Source organism: Equus asinus, chromosome 5 (assembly GCF_041296235.1).
Source record: "Equus asinus isolate D_3611 breed Donkey chromosome 5, EquAss-T2T_v2, whole genome shotgun sequence".
NCBI classification, from domain to species: Eukaryota; Metazoa; Chordata; class Mammalia; order Perissodactyla; family Equidae; genus Equus; species Equus asinus.
Window position 1 is genome coordinate 81,417,422 of NC_091794.1, and position 26,191 is coordinate 81,443,612.

At 42.5% G+C, this 26,191-nt stretch overlaps 1 protein-coding gene across 2 annotated transcripts in view; it reads left to right on the forward strand.

Annotated features, from left to right (window-relative positions):
- Positions 1–215: 215 nt before the first annotated feature.
- Positions 216–26,191, forward strand: part of HIVEP3 (HIVEP zinc finger 3) — a 474,366-nt gene continuing 448,390 nt past the window's right edge. For both annotated transcript variants that reach the window (XM_044770511.2, XM_070510167.1), the window contains exon 1: positions 216–1,625. The gene's annotated coding sequence lies outside the window, so the exon portion shown is untranslated. The remainder of the gene's footprint in view (positions 1,626–26,191) is intronic.

Consider the following 26,191-nt stretch of genomic DNA (forward strand, 5'->3'; position numbering starts at 1 on the left):
GGGAACTGACATATAAATGGGAGATGAGGAATTGGGGGTAGAACGCATAGCCCACCCTTTTAAGAATCTTGGATGAGAAGGGATGGGAAACTGCACAGTAGTTGGAAGGGGTTCAGCATCAAGGGAGTTAGTTTTTTTGGTAGTTTGATTTTCTTTTAAAAAAATTGAGATATAATTCACATACCACAACATTCACTCTTTTAAAGTGTGTATTATTCAGCGGTTTTTAGTATATTCACAAAGTCATGCAATCATCACTCCTATCTAATTCCAGAACATTTTCATCACACCCTAAAGCAGAAACCTCAGGCCCATTAGCAGTCACTCCCCACTTTCCCTTTCCCCCAGCTCCTGGCAACCACCAATCTACTTTCTGTCTCTATGGTTTTGCCTATTCTGGACATTTGATAGAAACGGACTCATATGCTATGTAGTCTTTCATGTCTGGTTTCTTTCACTTGTATAATCACTTATATATATCACATATAATAAGGATGAAGTTTTCAACATTCATCCTTATTATAGCGTGTATCAGTACTTCATTCCTTTTTATGGTCCAATAATATTCCTTTGCATGGACAAATCATAATTTGTTTATCCACTCATCAAACGACGGAAATTCCACTTGTTGGCTATTATGTATATGCTATGAACATTTTTTGTACAACTTTTTGAGTAGATTTTTGTTTCCAATTCCCTTGAATATACACTTAGGAGTAGAATTGCTGGGTCTCAGTTGATTCTTGTTGGGAGAGACTTGATCTTGTTTACAGGCTGAGGGTAGAGAACCAGCGCAGAGGGAGAGGTGGGAAGACACAGAGAGGGGGTGGGGAGGAGGAGGAGGGCAGGCACTGGAGAAGGGCCACTCTCTTCAGCATCGCTCTTTCTCTGTTGGCACAACCTTAACGCCCTAACCTCGTTTCACAACTGCTGGACTCTGTGCACACACATCACACTTGCTGACCATGGAATGAATCCAGCGTGTGGATAAAGCACCCCGAGACTGGTCGCAGATGCGTCGGAGCCAGCGGCTCGTTATCTGTTGCAGTTCATATTTTTGGGGTCTCCTCTGGCTAGAGCCTGGCACATTCCAGTTAGGTTTTTCCTGTAGATTCGTTCACAGCTGAATAAGGACGATCCACGGTGCAGTCTGAGTGTGACTCCTGGCTCCTCAGGTCATCCAGGGCTCCAAGCTGTCCCGGATAAGGAAGGACGCCGGGTACCGGCGGTCTGGGACCAAGAACGCCAGCGCTCAGCTTTACGCGTTGCTCTCCGCAGCCACCGCGCACGCGCAGCTACCCTGCCAAGGAGGGGGCGGGGAGTGGGAGGGGTGGGTATCGCCCGGGCCAATCCGAAGCGAGAGCCCCCGCCCTCCGGGCCGGTGGACTGAGCTTGACCCCGGCGGTGGGCGGAGGAGGCGGGGCCAGCCGTGTGGCCGCGGAGGGGGCGGGGCCCGGGGCCTGGAGGCGGGGCCTGGGGCTGTCAGTCCCGCGCCCGCCGCCACTGCCGCCGCCGCCGCCGCGGTTCCTTACATGCGGTGGCCCCGGTGGCTGCCAGCGCTGTCGCCCGTCGCCCGCCGCCTCGGCATCCCGAGCCGCCTCTCGCCGTGCCGCCCTGGCGCGCAGGTAAGGCCGGCCGCGCTGCCGAGCCATCGCGCCCCCCTCCTCGGCATCGGTCCGCCGTGCGGGCGCCCCCTCCGGGCTGTGTCAGCGCCGCGGTTCCCCTTGCCGCCCGGGGGCGGTCCCGGGGGGCGGGACGACAGTCCTCCCCATCCCCCCTACACCACCGGGCGCCGCGCCTGCTGCCGGGGTCTCCGGGCCGCGCCTCCGCATCCCGGCGTGGGGCTGGTCCCGAGCCCCCCCTCCCGGGCCGATTACACAATCGCTGGGGCTGGGGGCGGGGGTCCCCTCCCGAGCCCCGGCCCCACACCTGTCCCCGCGGCGCGCTCCCAGACAGAGGGCAGAGACCCAGCGCGGCAGCGGGGGCCCGGAAAGTTTCACTTTGTGGTCCGGGCTTGTTGACATCCGAGAGATGCGGGAGATGGAGGCTGAGCAGCGAGGATGCGCCTCGAGATCAGCGTTCCCTTTCCCCGGGGTGGCCCTGGTCCAGGTTTCCTTTCCAGAAGTCGTACCGAAAGCCCTGCTCTGGGGCCAGAGGCTGCTGCAGGGCACACGGGTCTCTCCGCTTCTACGTTAGCGAGCCCTGGCCCCTGGGTTGCGGCAGTCTGGAGACAGCTCAGCCTCCCGCGCTTCCCCCCTTTCCTAATTTAGCCCTGACATTTAGACCAGGTAGGCGAATTTGCTTAGCATTTCCCTGACACTTTATATTTGTGAGGTGCTTTGCCATCCCTGATTAGTTAATTAACAAGGTGGGAAAGCGAAATAGATCCTGAAACGCATGGCTAATGCCTTTAGTCTAGCAACTCTTTAAGAACCACTGAGAGCCTTGGGCTGTTGGCTGTGAGAGATGCTTTTTGGCCGGGGTGCTGGGGGGAGAACAATTTGTGTCTTCTGTTTGCCTGAGAAGGCTTTGGCAGTAATGGCAAGGTTTTCTCTGCCTCTCCCTGCTTATGCTGTTTATTGAGGGTCACCCATCTATGGTAGATTATTTGATGTTCTTCACTTAAGCAAAGGAAGAATTACAAGTGCTGCTGATGAAGCAGTTAGGGAAAAACTGAGGTTAAAATAACTTTGGATACTTGTCTGCTTTACCAGGTTACCCCTCCTGTGCAGAAACCTTGCCTCTTCCTGTTCTCTCCCCGTCTTCCTGGTACTGTATCCAACTGGGTTGGCATTACTGGTTCCTCATTTAGTTCATAGAATTCTTGCTACCTGTGGTTTACAGACCTGCCTAGAGACATCCTTTAAGAGTGGGCTTAATTAGCACTTTTATCTGCCCATTAAGCAATACAGCTTGAACTCTCCGGCAATCAGGTACTGTTGTAGTGTTGAATCTTTAATAATATCTAATTCATTTTAATAGTGTTTCTATAATAATCTTTCTATTAGTATGCCAGTTCTGCAACACCAGTACTTTTAGTATAGAAGCCGCAATTTACTAGAAATATTATCATGGCAGAAATAATTCTCCAGCAGATTTGCAGCCCACTTTACTTAGATAATTACTGCTAGAGGCTGTTAAGGTTTTTATTCTTTGGTGCCGTAGGTGTTACAATGCTTTTGATCTATGAGGTCATTATGAGGTCATTCCTCCCTGTAGGTTTGGTTTCAGTCACTGTGTCACTTAAATATTTTTTGGACTAATATTGTATGAGTTTTCCCCCCATGTTGATTTCTTTTTGGACAAGGTTCAGAGCTAAAAAGATTTAGTTTTGATTTGCCAGCCTAAATTTTAAGAAGGATGATATTTATTGTATTTGAGGGGCTTTGTAGAACGATGATGATCATTTTATTAGTACATTTACCAGACACAGTTTTGGATGCTTTACAGATATTAAGTTATCTAATTTTCCCAACAACCCTATAAGGAAGGTACTGTTATTACCCCATGTTTCAGAAGATGCAAATTGAGGCCCAGTTGCTTGACCCAGGTCACACAGTTAAGTACATGATAGCCAGATGCTAGCCTAGGCAGCCTCAGCTCAGAGTCCAAATCCTTAACCATTGTCCATCCTGCGTCTGTAGGCTATTCCTTCCACAGGTGTTTATTTCTGCCTGCTGTCTGTACAGCGTTGCATTCTGCACTGTGGGGAGGAAAGGAGCACTTTACAGTGTAATAACAAACACTGGGGTAGGAGTTCTTGTTCTGGTCTTCACTCTGCCACCAGCGAATCTGTGATTTTGAGCGAGATACCCAATCTCCCTGCCTTGCATGTCCTCATTGGTGGAATGAAGTAGTTGAAGCAGATGAACTAACTAGGCTTAACCTCCTGGGGGGCTAGAGGGCTGAGTCAATGCAGGTAAGAATTAAATGTCCTCTTCCCTAAGGCACAGTGTAAGATCAAATGTCAAGTAAGTGAGGTGTGTGTGTGTGTGTGTGCGTGTGTCTGTGTGTCATGGAGCAGGGCTGGAGGGCATGCACTCTAGCCGCCAGTAGCTACCATGGGAGTACAATGATTGAGAGACTTCATCTTAAACACTTCAGTATTGTTTTATCCTGTTGCCACCAGCATTATTGCTTTTGGAATTCAAAAAATGAAAACAACCAGAAAAGTCATCCTATAGAAATGGGATAACCATGTGCAGGAGGACGTGAGAAGCGTTTGTGGGGGAGTTTTTAGCATCACTTTGCAGGAGGTTCGGGGTCAGATAATGGCAGTGGCAGACCCAGGAGTTCCCAGAATCATGGCAAGTCAGTGTTGAAAGGAAACATTAAGGTCATTGAGTTTCTCTCTCCTCCATCATTCCAGTGGACAAATCCCCCATGCATGTGCGCCATCCCACTCAGTGTGCATCGTGCTCCTGCCAGGATACCTCCTGGGCCAAATGTTTGGTGTGCTTCACAAATCCGCGCACCAAAGAAGCTGAGATCGTGTCTGGTGATAGGGAATGGGAAACTGCAGAAGGCTTCTGGGCCCTGCTGGCTTGTGCTCTTGAACGATCATCATCTGTGTGAAACCTGGACTGGAGATTAGGAGGCCTTGGCCGGAATCTAGGATGCAGGTGATCCAGACTGAGACAGGCAGTGGCATGGGATTGCAGAGGAAGGTATCGACCCCAGAAGACAGAATGCCCTGCATCCAGCGCCTGCCTGACCACAAGCATCAGAGGGAGGGACAAGTCAGCATCTCCCTGGGGTAAGGTGGGTGTTGGGAGAACCACTAAGTGGAGCTGGGAAGTCTGGTGGGATGGAGAGGAGGGACAATTATCTGTGTATATCCCCCGACGCTGAAGAATAGACTGTGTATAATGTAAGGCCTCTGCAGACTGGAAAACAGATTTTCTTTCTTCTCAAGAAGGCAGTGTACCATTTGAATATAGTGGGAAACTCCCTCTGCCTAATGAAGAAATATAACAGTATTTCCCCTTGGATGTTGCAACCTCTTACACTGGCTTGTTCAGTCTCGCGTTGTGCTTCTTGGTCACATTGGGAATCTGGTGTTGTTTGAAGTTGTACCAGGAGGACATGTTGGTGATGGTTTTTTCTAATTTCGTAGGGAAATTTTCTTTTGGGGGATTTTGTCCTCCAGTGACACCTGTTAAGTATGCGCTGGAGAGCCAGCCCCCTTCATGGAAGTTTTTCCTTCCAACGCAGATTGTGTGGCACTTCAAAGAGGGCTTGGAGTGAAATGATGACCGCATTGTCAGGAAAACAGGATAATTTGGAGGAAACAAATAAGATTTACACAGAAAACCACAAAGACTGAAAAAAATAGTGGCAAGTGTTTATAAGTTCATTTTTCTCTTGTTATTTTATGTGTTTTTGGCTTAGGATGCAATATTTCTTAAAAATTCATATTTACAAATTTGTACGTTGAAATGTGTTGTCCAATAGTGTGTGTGTGTGGAAATAAACTGTATAATCTCAGTCTTTTGCTGGGACAATATTGGTCTTGGTTTTTCAATATCTTTTAGGCCAGTGGTTCTCAGTCGGGGATGATCTTGCCCACTAGGGGACATTTGGCAATGCCTGGGACATTTTTGGTTGTCACAGCTGGGGGTGGGGCTTGTGCTACTGGCTTCTAGTGGGTAGAGGCCAGAGATGCTCCTGAACCTCCTACAGTGCACAGGACAGCGAGGAATTGTTCAGTCCAAAATGTTCATAGTGTTGAGTTCGAAAAACTCCACTTTATATGATAAAACAGTTTCTTGTTAGGAGCAAATTGAGGTTAAAGGGAAGAGGAAGAAGAAAGAAATATAAAGCATTCTTTGACTCATTGAAAATTATAACAGTACCCTCACATCTGACACCCAGGAGGGGGAACCAACCCAACAAGCCGCCGCAGCAGGCATTTGCCCGCCACCCAGGAGCTGTTTCAATAACTCGATTGCTCAACACAGTAGCTTGGAACAGGAAGTAAAGGCCTTTGCTGTGGGACGAGGCTGTAGGGGTAATTTGTGGAGGCAGAAGGGTTTCTAGGCCAAGAAGGGAAGCTGGGTCCTGCCAGGATAATTTTGAAAAGTTCTAGGGAATTTTTCAAAGGTGATTTTGTTGAGGACACTGAGTGTTGTGCTCAGAAGATATAATGTCTGCCCTGGGAGTGCGTGAACTCTCTTGGCTGTTGATCTGAGCACCTCCCAGAGTTTTCTGTGTCTAGACACAGAGGAGAGAGTGAAGAACACTTGGTGTTGTCTTCAGGTTGTATCTGTGTCTTCCCCCAACTTTTTTATTATGGAAAATTTTAAACATATACAAAAATTGAGAAAAGAGTATAATGAACCCTATTTACCCAATGCCCAGCTTCCATGATTGTCAAGTCCTGGCTGATCTTAATCTATATCCCACTCATCTTAGATACCCACCCCCCGCCCCCCACCCCGCTTTGATCTAGAAAATAGCTTAGATAATTACTGATGGTCTGCCTACTAGGAGAGGTTCAGCGTGAAGGAGATAAGTGATTTTCAGGTGCTTGGGTCTCCCTAGAGGAAAACCGAAAATGGACATGTATGATTGCAACAGCCATGAGGGCCTGGGAAATAGGAAGAGGCCCGGGCAAATCTGGGCTGGGGAGCTGAGCTCTTCTTGGTGGCAAAGTGCAGGTGACAGGAGACAAGTTTCTTTCCTTTTAAGCCTTCTGGGTGGAGAAGCCTACTTAGCCGTCTCTGCTGCTAGAAATGTGTTTCTGGTTTCCACAGTCGAGGGTCCTCTCAGTTCCTGGAGGGGGCATCGTTTGTTTGCATGTTTCCTTTTAGCATGACCCCTTTCCTGTTTCATGACCCCCTGGGTGTGCTGTGTGGTGTGAAGCCAGGTGTTCTGTGTGGCCCTCTGGCTCGGGCCAATGGGTCTTCACTGACTCCTTCCTGGAAAGTGCAGGGCAGGGTAGGGGCGGTAGAGAGAGGCATCATTTCTGGGGGTTCTGGATTCTCTTCTGCCACAGTTGTTCCCCTGCATTTGATAGTGGATGTGGGCCTGTCCTGTCGTAGCCACCAGCAGTCCCACCAGACAGAGACGGCACGGCAGCATATACTTTGTGAACAAGGCTCCCTTCCCCACTCATGTCTCCTTGAGCTCCGGGATTAATTTTTTTTTAGGCCATTGGAGAATTGGCATGTGTTTAATTGACTCAGTGTTGTGTTGTAATACATGTACAAAAAACGGCTTCAAAAGTTGAGAGAGTTCTTAAATAATCAGATAATTGATGTCTGTGAATTTTAATTAGTGCTGGTTTCTACAAATGCAGACATTCTGGACTAAGTTCACAAGCAACTGCATTAATATGAAGACTTGGGGCCCTGAATGCCTGTATTTCCCATCTGTATTTGCTTACTAAATGCTCTTTTACCCTCTCCTTATTCCACAAAGAGGTTTAGAGGGCATTAGCTTATTTTGAACAGTCTGTGTCACAGTCATAGATTTTCAGTTGTCATGCCTTTCTAAGGGGAGGCCAACTCCTAGTTTGTTAAAAATAGTTACTTACTCTGTGCCTCTCTATGTGCCAGACACGTTACTCACATTAACTCTCTTCCTTAAGTATGCCCATTCTGCAGATGAGGAAACTGAGGTTTAGAGAGGTTGAGGAATGCGAGGAGGCAGCATTGGTTTTTAACCCAGGTGTGTTTGATTCCAAAGCCTGCATGTTTCCCATTAAGCCTTGTTTCTCACAGTTAGACGTTGGTGGGAGTTTGCACCAGGACTGGTGGAGAAGATGGGGGCAGGTGCTGGGAAAGGGGACTGAGAGTTCTGGCCACTCCAGCTGATGACATCTTCACGTTGCACCCCGTGGGGAACATTGCCTTAGAGTGTGATAAATTACCTGTGTCCTGTTTCTGGGCTGACTGTATGAAGCAGGATCGCACACTGGTAGCCCTGAGCCAAATTTGGTCAGCAGATGTGTTTTATGTAGTCTGCTCAGTGTTTTATTTTTTGAAAATTGGACTAGTTGTCGTTTAAAAAGTGGGAGATTTCACACTAAAATTTCCAAATGTCTTGGCTCCTCTCGAACCGTCAGAAGATCTGGCAACAGCAGGCCCACATTCCTCCTTGGCAGTAGCGGTGGTGGCTGCCTTCTCTGGATGGAGCGAGACTCCCTAGTTTGCTGTCTTTACCAGCCTGCTCTCTTCGCTCATTGATGTTACTTGCCAGGACTCTGAAGGCGTTCGAGATAGAGGGACCCTTCTAGACATTATGCACATTCTCCCTGCCGATGTCAGAGATGTGTTAGTGCAGGACTGTTGTGTGTTGGAATTAGAGATCTCCAGCATCTTTTCCTTTTGTAGAGAGCCTGGAAAGGCGACTCTACTTGGCGTGTGAGCAGATACATACACCTGCCTCCCTTCTGCCCCCAGCTGTGGCCACTTGGACTCTGGATGGGTTTTTGGACTAAGGTGGACCAATCAGATGTTTGGGATTTGGACACCGAATCAGTGGGCTGAGGAACCTCAGGCAGGAAGGACTTGTAGACTCAGGCTGAAAATGGTGATGTTGGAAAGGTGGCTGAGTGAGCTGAGAAGCTGGATGGCGGGTGGGTGAGAGACCACAGGGCAGCAGAGAGGGAGGAGCTTCTGCTTTCTGCTTCCACTCTGCTTCCTGCAGCCAGATTCCCTGTAGCCATAGCATGCATCAAGGGATATTTGTTGAGTACTTACTATGCCAGGCACTGTTCTAGATGCTTCTGATATAACAGTGAGTGAAAACAGACAAAGGTCCTGTTCTCATAGAGCTCATATTTTGGTGTGGGAAAGCACACAACTCCAAACAAGAAAAGCGAACAAATATAAAAGATGTAAGGTGGTGATAATTGCAAAGAAGAAATATAAACTGGGTAAGGAGACAGGGTGGATGTGTGGGGTAGTGATGTTATGGTAAAGAGTTTGTTCAAGGAAGGCCTCTTGACAAAGTGATATTTGAGCAGAGAGGTGTATGAAGAGAGAAAGAGTGATCCATGAGGAAACCTAGGGGTGGAGCATTCCCTATAGAGAGTTTAGCAAGTGCAAAGGCCCTGAGGTATGAGAATGCTTGACCTGTTTGAAGAACAGCAAGGAGGATATTATGGCTGGAATGCAACGAAGAATGGGAGAGGGGGAGGTGCAAGGAAGGTAGGACCTCACAGCTATGTTGAAGACTTTGGGTTTTATTCTAGTGAGATAGGAAGGCATTGGAAGATTTTGAGCACAGGTGGCCTGATTTGGTGTATGTCTTAAAAAATGTAAATGCTGCATGGAGAATAGACTGTATGGCAGCTAAGGTGAATGCAGGATAACTAATCAGGAGACTATGCAGTAGTGCAGATAAAGTACAGTGGGGGCTTGGACTAGGATAGAGGCAGAGGTGATGAGAAGTGCACAAGTCCTGAATATATTTTGAAGGTGGAGTTGACGATGTATTTGATACTGGATGCAAGGGAAAGAGAGGAGTCAAGATGGTTCCAACCTTTGGGTATAAACATTGCTGCATTAGTTGGCATTTCCCCTCCTCTTCCTGGAAACATTCAAAAGTGTCAAAGAAGGTAAAAACAATAATAATAAAAGCCTTGCAAACTCTGTTTCCAGCAAAGTTAGGAGAGAAATTTAATCCATAGACATCAAACTATTTGTAAAGACTGTCCCAAATAGATGACATCAGGTGGAAGCCATCTGGGAGGAAATGAACGGAAGCAGCATAGAGACAGCGAGAGAGCCCAGCAGCAGCAAGGTTACAAAGTACCAGAAAAGTCGTATTCTTTAAGCTGAGAAGTGTGCCCAGATGTGAAAGAGCTATATTCCTTGCTTGCAGCAATTGTTGTGGGAACTGGATGTACAGCTGGTGGAGGAGACCCTCCTGGATGTAGTTTGGTTCAAAGAAGCAAAAGAAGAGGAGTTGTATAAAGAATCACATAGTCAAGCTACCATATTTGTAGGCAGTATTCTGTCTCTGTGGTAGCAGGGAGGAAGGGAGCCTTTGGGTTGTGAAAACAGCTTATCTGAAAGAATATCCTGGCCATCCTCCCCTCCTCCACCAAGAGGAACCTCGTGCAAATACTGTAGCTGTCAAGGAAAACTAACTCATTCTATGATAATGAAGAAAGGAAAGGGTAGACTTCTGTTTCTGATCATGGTAGGCAAGGTTATTTCGACCGAGGTTCACACTGAGAAATATTAAAATGTTGGATGTATTTTTTAACTTTAAAAAATTTTAAATTTCCTTAAAAGCACTAAAGAGCTGAGAAGAGAAAAAGGAACTATCAGGTCAAAATCTATGGTCAAGTGGGAACCTAGGGAGATGTGCAAACCCCTGTAACATTTAAGTTGCTTTTGCCCAAGGAACATTTGTTGATCCTAGAAATTATGGGCTTTGGTTTTGGCAGCCTTGCAGGATGAGGAGGTTAGAAGTCAAATTCATGGCTTGCCCAAGGCGGAGAGTCTCATGGGAGACTATCTCACAGAGCTGGAACTACTCAGGGTAAAGGTGAACCAGAAGTAAAACCATGTCTCCCTACCACTAAGGGACAGCTGGGAAGATTGCCCAGGTCCTGAGCAAAGTGAGAGGAGAAAGAAAAGGTAAGTTGTGTTCATTGGCCAGTCTTTGCACAGATTTTGAGGATGGTTATATATCACCTTGATTCAGAGAACCTCAAGCCATGAATTTGCTTTAGGGTGGTTCCAGGTTGCTAGCGGTACCTTCTCCTCTCCATTCCTGCCCCTAGACACCTGGCAGAGTCAAAGGTGAATCTTCTCTGGAGGAAGGCATCTTCCTAATTTTCCAGTGCCAATGAGCAGTACAGTCAGAAAAAACAAAGCACACAAGGAAGCAACATGCTGAGAGAACCAGCAGAAGCAACTGATAGAAAGAAAAAAAAACAAACTAGAGCACAAATTCTTTATGTATTTAATTATCAGAGACAAATAAATAATATGTTCATAGAAATACAGGCAAGCTTGTAAATATCTTCAGGGAATGGATAGCAATTAAAAGTGGCTTGGCATATTTGAAAAAGACCAAATAGAACTTCTAGAAATAAAAATACAAAGTTGGAATGTAAAAACTTAATGGTTAAGCATCAGATAACATATTAGACAAAATCAAAGGGAGATTAGTGAATTGGATGATAAATTATAAGAAATTATCCAGAATGTTTCGCAGGAGACAAAAATTCAGAAAATATGGAAGAGAGGTTAAAAGACATGGATGATAGAGTGAGAAGTTGTAACATGCATTTGATTGGAGTTCAAAAAGGAGAGGAAAGAGAGAATGGGTCAGAAGCAACTATTTAAGGAGATAATGACTGAGATTTTTCCAGAATTGATAAAATATGTCAGTTGATAAAATATGTCCTAACGAAGCTGGAAACAAAGACAAATTACACTGCAAAGAGTGACTTACACACTTCTCAGTGCCAACAATGGAAGCCAGGAGACAGTGGAATGGTATCTGTGTAGAAATAGCCGACAACCTAGAATTCTATGCATAGAGAAAATACCTTTCAAGAAAATGGCAACATAAAGATATTTTCATATAAAGAATGTAGAGTTTGCCTAATAAAGGAAAACTTAACTGAGATACTTTAGGCAGAAGGAAAGTGACTCCAGGTGGAAAAGGCTGAGACACAATAAGGAAGGAAAGATTTCAAAAAGAGGTAAATATATGGGTAAATGTAAATCTAGATGAATAATGAAGTATAAAAATTTTTGATAATATCTGTGGGCTAAACTATAGAGAATTCAATATAAGACAACAATAGCATACAAGTTAAGAAAGGATTCTAAGGTCCTGGTATTACCTAGGAAGAGAAGACAGATGAATAATTATTCTTAGACTAATAAGTTAACAATATATATTGTATTTTCTGGAATAACCATGGAAAAAATAGAAGCAGGGTGTATACATCCCAGCTTGTTGAGAAAGGCTCATCTGTAACATAAAATGACAAAAAGTATGAAAGTAAAAGGATGGAAAAATGTATACTGTCAAATAATAAGTACAATTTCAGATAAAGCTGACATTATGGTTAAAAACATCACTAGGCATAAAAAGTTCTTTTCACCAGGAAAATATTACAGTTTTAAATTTTTATGCATCAAATAACATAGCATAACATATAATGAGAAAAATGACGGATGTTCAAGGAGGAATAAAAATATCCACAATCATAGCTAACACATTTTAAATGAGAATAGCCAAGACATTTTAAAGAAGAGCTAGGTCAGAGGACTTGCTCGATGGAATGAAATCTTAATATAAACTATAGAAATGTCAACAGCATGGTACTGAGTCAAGGATAAACAAACAATCCAATGGAACAAAATAGCGCAGAAACAAACCTTTGCATTTATGGACTCTTGACATATTGCAAAGAATGCATTACAGATTTATGTTGAGCTTTCCAATAAGTGGTTCAGGGACCCATGGATATGCATATGGAAAAAATGTAGTTTGCCTATCACTATGCACAATACATAAAAGTCAATTTCAAGAGGATTTAAAAAGTGAAACATGACAGGAAAAACTATAGAGGTTTTGGTAATATGAGAGAATATCTTCATGATCCTTGCATGGGAAGGACTTCTTAAATAAGGTGCAAAAAGCATTAGCCTTAACTTAAGAAAGGATTAAAAAAATTGATTACATTAAAGTTAATAATTTATTTTAATGAAAAACCACAATGAAAATAATGGAACAATTAGTTACAGCACTGGAGAAGAAATTTGTGAGCTTCATGAGGACAGGGACTGTGTCTATATTATTCATCGTTGTATCCCAGCACCTTGCACAGCACCTAAACCAAAGCTCCAGTACCCAGAATACTATGCACTAAGTACTTAGAGCCATTCCCAAATGATGAGTACTCACCTACACAGCACAATCCACATTGTAAACCACAAACGTTGTTTCCTTATTGCTCTTTCTTCTGTTGCTGTTCATTTCTTGGAGAAAAAGAAGAGAGAAAACAGGAGTGGTAGCTTAGCCAGTTGTTAAAAAGTATCTATTCAATGTAGAAACTATGTGTTCAGGATTGAGCAGATTGCTGAGAAGAATACATAGAAATTTGAAACAACGTCTCTTCCGGGAGGAGTTTAGGCTAGCTGGGAGATTGACAAATAAGAAAAGATACTTGTGGGCTGGCCCCATGGCCGAGTGGTTAAGTTTACAGGCTCTGCTTCGGTGGCCCAGGGTTTTGCCGGTTCGGATCCTGGTGGTGAACATAGTACCACTCATCAAGCCATGCTGAGGCAGCATCCCACAGAAGGACCTACAACTAGAATACACAACTATGTACTGGGGGGCTTTGGGGAGAAGAAGAAGAAGAAAAAAGAAGATTGGCAACAGATGTAAGCTCAGGTGCCAATCTTAAGAAAAAGAGAAAGAAAAGGAAAAGAAAAGATACTTGACAAATGTGGACCATTTAAAAAATGCTATATATGCTAAATGTGAGTATGTAGGAGGACAGAGATAACACTTCCAGATGCAGTAATAGGGAAAGATATCATGGAGAAGGGAAGATGTGATCTATATATTGAAGGAGGATAAATTTATGGATAGGAAGAAAGAGAGGAAGAAAGTATTCCAGGGGAGAAATGAGGATGAAGCATGCTTTGTAGGCAAGAAAAATTTAAGGCGTTTTGGGGAACAGGCCAATATGACCAGAGAGAAGGGAGACAGATTGGAAGAATAGATTCTTTAAGAATAACTATCAGGGGCTGGCCTGGTGGCATAGTGGTTAAGTTCGCATGCTCCGCTTTGACGTCCTGGGGTTCGCGGGTTCAGATCCCAGGCATGGACCTACACGCTGCTCATCAAGCCATGCTGTGGCAGCGTCCCATATATAAAATAGAGGAAGATTGGTACAGATGTTACCTCTGTGACAATCTTTGTCAAGCAAAAAGAGGAAGATTGGCAACAGATGTTAGCTCAAGGCCAATCTTCTTCACACACACACACAAAAGAATAAATATGAATGCATACCTGGAAAATTTTTGAGAACGAGTCATAGTGATATAAACATAAAAGCCTTACTAGTTATGAAAAATGTATCCATAGGTAAAGTAATTAAACTAGTTTGGTATCAGCAGAGGAAATGTGGTGGGCATTCGTGGATTTTGCTGCCGAGAAGCCTTCCCTTCTTCTGATTGTGAGACCCTAGCCTTGTGGTTATTACATAGAACAAAGGGTAAAGCCACCATCGAGGAGAGCATTGCAGAGGAAGGGAGAGAAATTGCATCCACGTGACATTATGGGAGCCACACCTGGTTTTTTTTCATTGCTTAAGCTAGTTTGAGTCGGGTTGTCTGTTATTTGGAATTGAAAGAATCAAAGCTGACACAAGAGCAGACAGAAAGTTCAGGAGTAAGAGTGGAGAATTCAGAAGCAGACTCATGTACATACAGGAATTTCACCTCCTTGGATACTCCTCAGTCTTCTTTGCTATGGATCCCCTCTTCCCAGTTTCTAAAGGTGGGGTATCCCAGGGCTCAGACTTTGGACCTCTTCTTCATTTCTAAATGAACTTATCCCATCTTGTAGAATTAAATGGCTATTTGCACATGCCTCCTAATTTTATAGCTCCAGTTTTTGTTGTTCTTCTGAGATTCAGAGCCATATGTTCACTTGCCCACTTTGATTCTCTACTTGGGTGTCTAAAAGGATGTGAAACTTAATCCTAGGAGTTTGATCCTTGAGTCTTTTCTTTCCTGTAACTCCTACATTTAGAACATCAGCAAGTCCTGTTGACTCTACCTTCAAAATGTAGCCTGGATCTGACCACTTCTCTTTATCAACATTGTCCTCCCATAGTCCAAGCCATACCATCCCTTTGATTGGATTGTTGTGATAGCCTCCTAACTCTAACTTCCCCCAGGAACCCCTACAGTCTGTTGCACACACGTTAGTTCGAGGAGTCTTTTAAAACATAAATCAGATCATGTTACTTGCCTGCTCAAAACCAACATTTTCCCATTACATTTAGAACACCCCAGATAATTACCATGGTCTACAGGACCCTGCATAATCTGTCCCCTGCCTAGATTTCTAAATTTGTCTTCTTTCTCTCTCGATCACTCTGCTGCAGTCATATTGGCCTCTTCACTCTTCTTGGCACATGCCAAGTACATTCTACCTCAGAGCCTTTGCACTTCTTCCTTCTGATCTATTTATGGCTCATTACCTCACCTCATTCAGGTCTCTAATCAGATATGAGCTCTTCAAAGTGGGCTTCTCTGACTCTTGGATGTAAAATAGTCCTTCCTCTTCCTTCTCCCCAGACCCTTACCTTGCTATAGGCTTCAGAATACTCATCACTATCTTGTTTATTGTCTGTTTTCTTCACTAAATGTAAGATCCATGAAGCAGGAATGTTGCCTTATTTAATGCTGTATTTCCAGCACTAGAATAATGCCTGGATCAGAGTTTGAGCCAATACATATTTTTGAATGGCTGATTAAATTAAATTCATATATGACAGAAGTAGCATATCCTATTTTATAAGAGATTTGTTATTCAACAAGCAGTTTCGAGAAAACTGGTTAGACATTGAAGGATAAAATGGATTATTAATAAGAGGATATATATTATAAACAATTTTATGCCAACATATTTGACAATTTAAATGGAATAAATAAAGTCCTTGAAAAACCTAACATCCCAAAACCAACGCAAGAAGAAATAGAAAATCTGAATAGAGCTATGCCTATTAAAGAATTTAATTCATTATCAAAGGCCTTCCCACCAAACAGATAAACAAACAAACAAATACACTTTCACTCCAGTAAAGACTTCCAAACATTTAAAAGAAGTAATAACATCAATTGTACACTTTTTCCCAGAGAATAGAAGAAGACGTAATGTGTACCAGCTCATTCTCAAGAACAATCTTTATACCAAAACCTGACAAGGACGTTACAAGAAAAGAAGATTAAAGACCAAACTTTCTGTTGGACATAGATACAGAATTCCTGAACAAAATATAATCAAAATGAATTGAACATTATATAAAAAGGATAATACATCATAACCAATGGGATAGGTTTCAGGAATTCAAGAGTAGTTTAACATTTGAAAATAAGGTAATTCCCCACAATAATGGAATAAAGAGAAAAAACATACAATCATCTCAATAGGTGCAGAAAAAGAATTTGATAAAATACAATATTGGTTCATGAGTTTTAAAAAAGTCTTAGCAAAGGAAATTCCTTAATCTGATAACGAGTACCTACAAATTAAGCAAACATCATCCTCAATGGTGAAATGTTGAAGGCCTTCTCCCTGAGATGTCTGCTATCACCACTTCTATTTAACATTGTCTTAGTAGTCCTAGCCATTACAGCAAGGCCAGATGAAGCAATAGAAGGCATATGGATTGGAAAGTAAGAAAGGGAACTGTCATTATTAGGAGACAATGTGATTGTATATTTAAAAAATCCAGAAGAATATATAGGTAAACTGTTGGAATTAAGTAAATTTAGCAAGGCTGCTGGATACAAGGTCAATATATAAAAATCAATTGTATTTCTATATACTAGCAACAAAAAAATAGAAAATGAAATCTTAAAAATGATACCATTTACAATAGCCTCTGAAAACATCAAATTCGTAGGAATAAATGTAATGAAGGTGTACGAGAGCTCTACGCTGAGAGGAAGAAGACATATTGAGAGAAATAAACTAAGACTTAAGTAATGGAGAGATATTCACAGCATGGCTGACAATATTGTAAAGATGTCAGTGTTTCTCAAATTTATCTGTAAATTATGCAAACCATTCAAATTTCCAACAGGCTTTTTAAATGGATATTAACAAACTGATTATAAAATTTGTGTGAAAGGGAAAAGGGCCAAAATTAGACAACACAATCATGAAGAATAAGAACAAAGGTGGGAGAACTTCCACTACCAGATATCTAGACTTACTATAAAACTGTAGGAATTGAGACAGTGTCGTATGTCAGCCAGAATAGACAAATGGCCCAATGCAACAGATAGAGAGTTTAGGAAGAGACCCTCATATGATCGTGTAATTTACAACAAAGGTGACAATGCAATGCAGTGGAGAAAGGATGTCTTTTCAATAAATAGTGCTGGTTCAATTTAATATCCATATGAAAAAAATGAGTCTTGACCCATTCCTCAAGCCATGCATGAAAATCAATTCTGGCTGTTTTGTAGATGTAAATATGATAGGTTAGACAATAAAGATCTTAGAAGAAAAACAAGAGAATACCTGTGTAATCTTAAAACAAGCAAACATCTCTTAAGACACAAAGGCACTAACTAGAAAGGAAAATATTGATAAGCTAGATTAGATTGAAATCAAGAACTTCTGATCATCAAAAGACACCATTAAGAGAATGAAAGGACAAGCCACAGAGTAGAAGATATTGTAAATAACTACAAATCCACATGAGAAAGGCAAGTGACCCAATAGAAAAATGGACATAACTTGAATAAACACTTCACACAGAGGATATTCAAATGGTCACTGAGTGTATTAAAAGGTACTCAACTTCATTTTTTCTCAAGGAAATGCAAATTAGAACTACAATAAGTTTCTCTACATAGTCATCAGAATGGCTAAAATTAAAAAGTCAGGCAATACCAAGTGTTGACAAGAACATGGAACAATTGGACTCTCATATATTGTTGGTGAGAGTTTAAACTGATACAACTACTTTGGAAAGTGGTTTGGCGGTATCTGCTAAAGCTGAACACTCCTCTACTCCAAATTCCACTCCTAGGTATATACCCAACAGAAATGTTCCTATGTGATTACCAAAAAAATATATAAGGATGTTCATAGCATTCATATTACTCATAATAGCCCCAAACTGGAAACAACCCAAATGTCCAAAGACACTAGAATGGATAAATAAATTGTAATATGCTTATACAATGGAATATATACAGTAATGAGAATAAGTAATCAATAATTACATGCAAAAACTTGGATGAATCTCACAAGTATAATGCTGAAAAAAAGAAGCCAGACACCAAAACAGGCAGAATTAATATCTGGTGATATAAATCAGGATGGTGATGACTGGGAGGAGAAATTAAGGGGATTTCTGGAGTGTTGGTCATGTTCTATTTCTTGCACTAGATGGGGGAGTTTACTTTGTGAAAACTCATCAACCTGTACATTTATGCTGTGTGTACTTCTCTGTATGTATCTTATACTTCCTTTAATTTTCTTTTGTGTGTGTGTGAGGAAGATTGGCCCTGAGGTAACATCTGTTGCCAATCTTCCTCATTTTGCTTGAAGAAGATTGTTGCAGAGCTAACATCTGTGCCGATCTTCCTCTATTTTGTATCTGGGATGCTGACTTGGATGAGTGGTGTGTAGGTCCACACCTGGGATCCGAACCTGTGAACCCTGGGCCACTGAAGTGGAGTGGACAAACTTAACCACTGTGCCACCAGGCTGGCCCAGAAAATTTTTATTTAAAAAAAACCTGGGTCCTTATTTCAGTTCTTAAACCAGTTAAGTTACAGCTAGATTCAATATTTAAATATAAAATGAAAATTCCACAATTAAATATGGTTCAACATTTTTATAATCTTGGAACCATTAAGTTGGACTGCATGAAATTAACAATTTCTTTGAAAAGCAAAATTAAAATTATAATTAAATCAAAAGGTGAATGTCAACCTGAGAAAAATATTTGTAAAATAATAATATGTTATGAGTTTTGCCAGTCATATCATCAAATATTAAAAGATGGATAATACCAAGTGTTGCTAAGGTTTGTCAGAAGAGTAACCTCATACCCTATTGTTAGAACTGTCTGTTTCTTCAGCATTTTTAGAGCAGTTTGGCAACTCTTTAAAATTAAAAATGTGCATCCTATTTGACCTAAAACCTAACAATCAATTTCTGAGAATTTTATCCCAGGAAATATTTGCATAAGTATATAAAATGATATATGTGTGTGTGTGTGTATATAAAGATCCAATATTCATTAAAGCATTTTTTGTAATATTTAAAACTGGAAATATTTTAAATGTGTATTAATAGGGCACTGGTTAAATAACATACATCCTGTATAGTAAAATATTACTAAGGCTGATAGAAAGAATAAGATTGGTCTGTATCAACTGAAAAAATGAGATGGCCAGGAGAGATCGATTGCTAAATGAAAAGAATAAGTTGATGAACATTTGTGTAGTATGATCTCATTTAAAGAAATATATATTTCATTGGCAAATACTGGCAAAATATACACAATTAACTATGATGATGAGATTATGAGAAATTTCACTTTCCAAGGTATCTCTGAATTTTTTTACAATAATGAACATATTTTGTAAGCAGAAAAACATTGAAAATAAAAAGTACACAAAAACGAAATGGAGTGATTTACACAGAATTATCCCACATAAGTGAAAATATTCATGGTAACTGTATTAAAATCAGTAGAAGGGCTGGCCTGGTGGCGCAGCAGTTAAGTTCGCATGTTCCAATTCGGCAGCCCGTGGTTCACCAGTTTGGATCCTGGGTGCGGACATGGCACCACTTGGCAAGCCATGCTGTGGTAGGCGTCCCACATATAAAGTAGAGGAGGATGGACATGGATGTTAGCTCAGGGCCAGTCTTCCTCAGCAAAAAGAGGAGAATTGGCAGCAGATGTTAGCTCAGGACTAACCTTCCTCAAAAAAAAAAAAAAGATACTAATTAAGATTACTAAATTCTGTCTGTGTTTTACCAGTTTCATGATAAGGATCACTCTCCTAAGGAGGGCATTTCTTTCCATCCTTCCTGCCTGTCTGTCCATCTTTATCTGCGCTCATCTTCCACACGCACCCTGCCTTTCATTTTTTCTCCAGAACACAGATACTTTCTCATGGGAAAGAATTTAAATGATATAGAGCATACAGAGAAAAACACGTGGAAATCTCCTTCCAAATTCCACTGCCTTCTCCAGACTTTTTTTCTGGATGTCTGCTCACATATGTATATTCATTACAAATGGTCTTTAAAAACATAAATGGGATATTTGCTCCTTACTTTTTTAGCCACATTCTATTACTGGCTGTTCCTTGAACCGTTCCTGTCGTTTCACCCCCACGTGGCCAGCCAAAAGCCCCTTTTGCCCTTTCCTCCAGTCCCTGTACGACCAGCAATTATGGCATCTAATTATTTGATGTTTTTCTAAGGACTTTGGGTGGGAGAAGTTCAAAAGGGACAAGGCATGAAAGGAAAGCGGACGTAGCCAGAGCCGTGCAGGCAGCTGAAGGACGATGGGGAATGTGGCACAATCCTATTTCTAGTGATTCACTGAGGTTTTTGTCCCTCTGCTTCCTTTTATTTCTGGCACATCCCCCTGCCTGGGCAGCTAGGGCATTCCACGTTCATTGCCTCAGGAAACAAGTGACATAGGGGAAATCAGAAATCAATGCTTAACGTTTGATTTTCCAGAGCCTGGTCCTCATGGGGGCACCCAAGGACTCAGTGCGTAGACGGCAGATTTGGAAGGATGCCTGAGGAGTAAGAGAAGACTTCTCTAGCACCCCTCAAGGCACCCCCCCCACCAACCATGGGGTAATGGTGCCCTTTGTGAGGGGAGCAAGGAGGTAGAGGGGAAGGAGAAGAGGCAGATGTTCCTGGCTCCTGAGGAGGCAGGCTGTGCCCTGTGTCTGGGCTGAATCCTGAAGGGCAAGGCGACCCCTCACCAGTCTGGGTAACTAACTGGAGAGCAGAGGAAACCTGTGCCCCTGTGTTTGGGCAAAGCCCAGGGGCATGGTATGACTCTGGTTCCCACTGCCAGCATGGCCCTGGAGCATCCCAGTAGAAATGGCTTGGAGCCCTGTGGAAGCAGAGCAGCTTGCTGCAGCCCCCAGCCTTTCCCTGAGCCCTTGCACAGTAGAGGGCAGGAAAAGTGCTCCTGAGAGAGGCAGGGAGGGCTTGAGGGTGGCTTTGAGAGCGCTGAGGAGGCCTTGTGGCTGGGAGGAGATCTCCGTGGCACCCTGAGTGGACCAGTGATGCAAGCCTGGAGAGGAAAGAGGAAGTGTGGGCAGAGGCTGTGGGATGGGGGATAACTCAGAGGACCAGGTGCCACTCTGCATCTGGCACCTTGGCACTCACTGAGGAAGGCCCTGGAATGATGAAAGTCTGGGGCTAGGCCGGGGGGGAGACTGAATTGACTGGAGTTACCAAAGGGAGCATTTCAATATAAATTAGGTCATTAGAGAACAGTAAAGTCCATTCCTTACATCCCTGAGTTTGAGAACTGAGAGCTGGCCCCATTACAGAGAGAAGAGAAGAGGTTTGGTTTTATTTCTTTGCTTTGGTGTTGGTGCTGTTGGGCTTTGACACGATGGGCCGTGAGCTCCAGGGCTTCCCGTAAGTATGATCTGGGGAAGCTATCTTACTTTCTCCCCCGCCTTGCTGCTTTGCACGGCTGCCATGGACCTTTGGAAGCCAACGCAGGACTGGCAGTCTCAGATGTGTTTGCCATTACATCTGTATGTGAGCAGAGTAGGGAAAGGTGAAATTAGCAGAACGGGACCTCTCTGGACAAGATTGTATAGGAACCCAACCTGAAACGCAATAAGAAGTCGATGGTGAATGATCCAGGAGAAGCAAACGAAAACCAACCAGGAGCCATTTTTTAACGTATTAGATTTGAGGGAAAGTACTTGTCACTGTCTTGAATTGATTCAAGGTTTGGTTAAGTAATTTTCAGGCCTACATTTATCATTGATTCATAGAAGTTAGAGTTAATTTTGGAAACCACCTGACAAGTTCAGCTTCATCTGTGTCCTGAAACTTCACTTAAGTAGATCTCACAAGACAGCAAGGTAGCGGAAAAAGAGGATAGGGTGGTGACACTGGACATACAATAGAGGAAGGTAGCAGTTCTGGGACTCCACGAAGTGGGAAGCTTGGACGTAAATGTTTTCTGGTGGCCCAGCTTTATTTGTGCCCTGTGGTCTCCCCATCATTTCAGACTTGCCACAAATCCTGATTGACTCATCTCTCCCCTTTCTCTGCCTTTTCCTTTCTGCCTTCCTGCTTATGCTTTGCACACTTTCTTCTCCTCCCTGAACACTCCTCCCATAAGCCCCTGGTCCCTTTCTTTCCTTGTGATGTGCGCATCCTCGCTCAAGTGCGGCCCTATTGTTAATTTCGTGGCGTGCCTTTTTCTCAACACCTTGAAGACTCCCCACCAGCTGGGAAGGAACATGGATCTGCTCTCAGGAAATGCTGTCCTTTGGGTGGAAAAGGACCGACTTCCTGGCAGTGCCAGAATGAAGATCCTTCTCTGCTGGAAACAAACAAAACCCCTTTATCTGTGGAACTTCCTGTTTCCTCCACTGAAAGCTGTGCTTCTCAAACATGGGGCATTATGCCAGGGGCACATGAAATCATAGGATAAACTGGGCAGATCTTCCTGGATCTTACTTGAAACTTTGGGGGAAAATTGTTTTGGATTTTTCTTCCTCATAAAAGCTATTGCCACATATGTGTTGAGGAATATTATGGAAGGCAACATAAAATTCACATGGCATTTAAAGATTAAACAGGAGATGTAAAAATTTCCTGCTTTGGGTTGAAGCTGCTTTGGGTTATATCTTCAAAATTCCTGGGGCGTCTTTCCGTTCCTCTGCTGATAGGAGGTTCTGCAGTGGAGAATTCTGAGCAGCACATAAAGCATTCCCCGAAAGTGGCAGACAGCTACAGGTTTGACCCCGTGAATTTGGCACCTTGGTCTGATTTAATAAAGTTGGGAAAAAGTTTGAAATACTAATTGAGGTTTCTTTCCTCCCCGTCCCTTAAAGTTTCCCTATGCTCCCCCTTATTCTGTTATTAATTCATTGCCTGGGGAGCATTTGGATTGTTGTAGCAGGAACGGAAAGATAAAGAAACAGGGCTCCTGTCGAGATTTTAAATATGTATGTATCTTTTTAAATTTGTAGCAGAGACAAGCAAGACTTTTGATTTGTAGGAGTTGGGGTTTGGACATCAAAAGCACATCGTTGAAGGAATCAAGGTTTTATGGGTTGAATTGCGTTGCCCCCGAATTCATATGTTGAAGTCCGAACCCCCAGGGCCTGAGAATGTGACCTTATTTGGAAATAGGGTGTTTACAGAGGTAATCACATTAAAATGAGGTCTTCGAGATGGATTCTAATCCAATAGGCCTGGTGTCCTTATAAAAGGGGGGATTTGGACATAGAGACATGCTCAGAGGGAAGGTGATGTGAAGAGACAGAGTGAGGAGACAGCCGTCTATAAGCCAAAGAGAGAGGATGGAACAGGTCCTTCCCTAAGCCCTCAGAAGAAACCAACCTCACCAATATCTTGATCTTGAACTTTAGCCTCTAGAACGGTAGACAATAAACTTCTATTGTTAAGCCACTCAGTTTATGGCAACCCTGGCAAACTAATATACAAGGCGTAAAGTTATACCATAAGCAACAGCTTGGAAATGTCATGTTTGTCAAACCTAAGATGCCATCAGTTGTAAGGTACATCCCAATTTGAGAGATGCCTACATGTAAAGAAAGGTGTATATCTTAGAGTCAATAAAACATGGCAGTGTAGATGAAGAACAAAAGTACCATATTCTATAAACTAGCTAAACATGCCTAGACTAGGGACGAGGAAGCACCAGAGGAGCTGTGCTGGAGCTTATATTGCCATGGGTTCATGGAAGGAGATCCAGTGTCCTATCTGTGCAGCGGGCTGAGCCTTGAAGATGGATGAGGTGAATCCAAGAGCAAGGACATCACTCCTTCACTTCCCATTCCTGCTGTTTCCCAGGGTGAAGTCCTGTAGAGAAGTTCTTTGTGTCATTGTGGTACAGCACCAGCAAAAGTACAAAGGGGCAGGTGACATGTCTAAGTTTGAGATTAGAGAGCAGCACAGGACAGCATCCACATCTGCTGATCTTCAAGGTAGTTTTTGAAGTAGCGAAGAGGGAGTTGGAGGAAGAGATTGAGAGCCAGTGAACCCAAAGTAGCTTGTGGTTGAAATTAAAAGGATACAAATGACCCCCCTGGATGTGATGCTTGGAGGCCAACATGAGGACCAAAGACATCAGTGAAGGATTAGGTGGAGATAGAGACCAATGACCAGAGATCAGGTGGGAGGAAGGCAGTATGATGGAGGCCCGGGCAAGCACCATGTGCCCAAATGTCTGAGCCGCGTTTGACAGAACCCTGGCAAGATGGATGGTAGTGGTGTAATATGTTGAATTGATCAAGTTTAAGCTTGAAATGATTATTTTACCCAGAAGTGACTGGGTTTACCTGGAAATAACCTAGATTAAATTTCTGACTTTAGAGGGAGTGAGGAGGGGGATGTCAAGACAGAAATTAATTCTGGTTAAAATTAATTTGAGAAAAATGTATTTGTATTTATATACTTGAGTCTCAAGTTTTTACTCAGTACACCAATTTTTACTTCTAACCCGTTGCCCCCCACATTATATGGATTTCACTTGCACCAAAAACACTCAATTGTCTTAGTCATTTCCCCTTGGTTTCTTAACCTGCTTTGGGTTACAGACCACTTGAGAATCTGGTGAAAACCATGACTGCTTTCCTTGGAAAAATGCACATATGCACATGCATATCAAATTTGGCATACAATTTCAGGGGCTTTCCAGATACTCTGAAACCTGCATACTGTCAAAAAGTGGAAATAAAAAAGTTGATTTGTGTTAATAGAAATGTATTAAGAGTTCTGGTTCAGGATAACAGATTTGAGTGCATTTATTTTCTTACCCTTCCTTCCTCGAACCCACTGAAATGACAGTTAAAGATATGTTAAAAAAAAAAAATGAATCCATGACAGCTCTGAACAGGAAGGAATAGTATGAGTAGACAAGAGACTTTGTCAAATCTGGAAGATGGAAATTAGATGAGCTTGTGTTCTATTATTTCATGAGTTCAATGTGTAACAGGAAACCATGGCCTAGAACTCAAATGAGGGGTTGTACTGGAGGTGGGAGGCTTTCTTCTGCCAGGCTCCAAGCTTGGAATTGGTACATGTAGAGAATAAGAATGAGATTTGAGGCAGTATTCTGGGTGGTTAACTGGAAAGATGTCCTCAGAACATTTTGGCTAAGTAACTCTTTCCTTTCTTAGATGTGTATAGAGCAGTTTTAATTCTAGGAATTGTTTTCCAAACTTATGAAAAATTTGCTAAAGGACAGCCAAAGGTATGAAGTTTGATCAAGGGAGCAATGTAGAATAGTATTGGGAGTAGACTCAGAGGATAAAATGGAAATCCTGGGGTAGAGCCAGAGGGTAAAAAGGAAGCTCATCTCAGACTAGGAGGCAAATACATTTAAGTGCTCTACTTTTCTTTGACAATTATTGGGGTTCCAAATCCACCTGTCTGCTCTGTACCCAGGTATACCAAAGAGAAGGACCTCTCCACACAAAGGCTATGGTCTCCCGTCACCCTCAGAGCAAATAGACCTTCTAACCTGCAAAGGAAACTCACATGAGCTACCTATGCTTCATCAATAACTATAAATGGTCAACTGAGGACTATTAGACATCTGAGGAAGATCAACATCATAAAAAACAAAGACCAAGATAAACAAGAAGTCACCTGAGAGGATATGGAGATATTAAAAGCAATTCAGAGATTTTCACATAAATAAAACAATGTCACACTGCTATGAAAAAGGTGTAATTAGAAGATGAGAAAGAATTCTTAGAAATTAAAAATAAGACTGTTGAAATTTTAAAAATGCATAAAATGTCTGAATAGCTGAAGGACATTGATAAATTCCAAGTGAGTAAACAGGAAAATAAAGTTGAGGAAATCCTTCTGAATCTAGTGCAAAAAGATGGCAAGTATAAGAGATATGTAAAAAGACAATAGATATAGTTTGAGAAGATCCAATATCTGTATAATAGATACAAGAGAAATAATCAAAGAAATAATCGAATAAACCTTATCTGAGCTGAAGAATCAAAGTCTTCAGTTAAAAGGGGCTCATGGAGTGCTAAGCAGGATAAACAAGAAAAGATCCGAACCAAGACACACTCTAATGAAATTTCACTCCTCTAGGAATGAAGGCAGATACTATAAAAGCTCTCAGCAAGAGGAAAAATCAGAATATTCACAAAGAAATGGGAAACAGATTCACATATCACTTAAGTAATCAACAACAGTAGACATAGTAGACAGTGGAATAATGCTTTCAGAG